Source organism: Megalobrama amblycephala, linkage group LG7, assembly GCF_018812025.1.
Source record: "Megalobrama amblycephala isolate DHTTF-2021 linkage group LG7, ASM1881202v1, whole genome shotgun sequence".
NCBI lineage: Eukaryota > Metazoa > Chordata > Actinopteri > Cypriniformes > Xenocyprididae > Megalobrama > Megalobrama amblycephala.
In genome coordinates this window covers 13,267,483-13,269,787 of record NC_063050.1, presented here as the reverse complement: position 1 = coordinate 13,269,787, position 2,305 = coordinate 13,267,483, and the positions used below count along the sequence as shown (strand labels likewise).

The window sequence follows — 2,305 nt, the reverse complement described above, 5'->3', positions numbered from 1 at the left end:
AAACATTTACCATGAATGAACTGTAGTAAATTACCATGGCGTGTGCTGATCCACTTGCAGACTTTCTTTATTTTCTTGTTGGAAACAGCGTTTCTTCTCCTGTGGCGTTTATCAACTTATTCAACCATTTATCGTGTAAGGGTGGACCTCCTACAGGGCTTCAGGCTGTAAGCCGAGCGACTAAAGAAACTTTATCAGCAGGATGGTAGAAAACTGTACATTTCTTGTCTATTACCACCTACTGCAACTTATACCAATGACGGAAATAAGCGCAGTTACAATAGCAAAATATGTGGGAGAGCGTTGCTATAGTGTGACAATATTGTATTGCAATAGGGAGCACATTAATGTTAATACTAAATCTAAACTAGCACATCATTTGTAATTGAAAGGGTTTAATGACAATATCTGATTATGGTTACACTTAAAATAATTACAAAATAGATGTATGAGATGATAAAATCATATACCGATAATCGTTCCCAGCATGTATGTAAAGAGTTACACTTAACATAACTGAACTTTATTGAACACTGGCACAGTGTCAAACCCTGCTTAGAGTCGTGGCTCCTCAGTAGCGACCTCACTAAAGGCAGGCATACACTGTGCGAACTTTGCGCAAGAGTTATGCCGATGAAGACGTCTCAATCCCTTGTCAATTATTCACCAGCCTTTACAAAAAAAAAAAAAAAAGTAAAACCGACGAGCTTTCGGTGCATATTCTCTCAGAGACAACGAGAGATAAATCCTACTTCAACCTGATAACGGTATGCTATATATCATAATTTATTTTCTTAATATTTCTCTTGTGGCCCATAAACTGTATGTAGTGGGTGAAAAAATGAGAAGAGAAGTATTTCGTATTAAACAGGTTGTTTTTGAAGTGAAGCTGCTTTTCATTGACTGATTATTGCAGTCTGCGAACACATAGGCTACTGTTAATAATTTTAATTAAATGCCTTAAATTCATTTTATAAATGTCTTTAAATAATTTTCATTGAGGTGTAATTATAAGCTAATCAAATCTTGTATTATCCTCGCAGCGCGTCAGTTATGCGGTGATGCGCTATGAAATATTGCGGGCCAAATGAATTGTAGCTAATATCAATTTAATATTAAATAGGCCTACCCTATACTACTACTACTACTACTACTACTAATAATAATAGGCTAATTATTATTATTATTATTTAATATATGAATTGGAAATGCTAAATCCTCTTGATATCCATAGCTGATGCTTTTGACAATATCTCTGGAAACATATTGTCTATCGGCGCATCCCAGTACATGGGTTTATCGTGCATATTTCAAACGCATAGTGTGAGCAGTGGAGTCACGTCTCGACCATCGGACCGCATAGTGTGAGCACATAAATCGTGCGTTTTGGCTTTCCATCGCACGCGATCTACTCGTACAGTGTGAGTTGGTAACCTTGCTGAAATCGCACAGATATCGCACAGTGTATGCTCGCCTTAATCAGATATCGCTACAATGTGCAGTTACATGTATCTTCCTCTAGAGGGCGCTCAGGTCGGTGAGGCTGTAGAGGTGTGCAGTGACGCGCTGTCCGAGGTGCTGATCATTCACACAGTGTTTGTGTGGAAAGATCAGAGTCCTTGAGATGCCAGTAGACCTATAAGAGTAAACTATAAAAACATTTGTTTTTTTTTTAAATAAAGTGATTAATGATTTCAGTATAAGAAGAATGTCACTGCAACTTTGTCTTTCATCTCATAGTGTTTTTGCACCATCTTTGTAACCTACAAAGTCTTGTTCTGAAAGAGCTGGTGAAACTGGTGAAGAGCTTCTTCTTTTCGTTCAGCACATTGAGCTTCAGTTCACACGCCTCATGACATCAAACCCCAGAAACACCTTCTGTAAGAGCCCGTTTGACTTTACACTGTGAGAGCACCTTGAGCTCAATATAGTTAAACACATTCACTAAATTACAGTATAGCTGTAGGATTACAGTCAATTATCAGTTATTAAATCCTCAAAACTTTGACTCTGTTTATGTGAAATATCTGCTGATTTGTGTTTGTGTTGATGATGTTTAGATGAAGTCAAAGAGTTTCTCAAGAGCTCCAGATGTTGGATCAGGATTTATCCTGCATCAGCATAAAAAGAAAGAAAAAGAGGAAGTACAGAGGAACGTCACATTGTCTGAGTTTCGATAGTATTTCAGCAAACTCATGATGAATAATGTGTTCAGTTCAGCTCCTCTGACTACATAATGTGTGTGTGTGTGTAAATCTGCACAAGTGTCATGTGACTGTGAGGGTTTTGCACTCATTCAGAGGAA

At 37.7% G+C, this 2,305-nt stretch overlaps 1 long non-coding RNA gene across 1 annotated transcript; it reads left to right on the top strand.

Moving 5' to 3' along the window:
- Positions 1-206: 206 nt before the first annotated feature.
- On the top strand, positions 207-2,293 carry LOC125271404. The gene is made up of 3 exons (XR_007185594.1): positions 207-767; positions 1,741-1,880; positions 2,061-2,293. It is a non-coding gene; the product is annotated as an uncharacterized LOC125271404 (long non-coding RNA).
- The last annotated feature ends 12 nt before the right edge of the window (positions 2,294-2,305 follow it).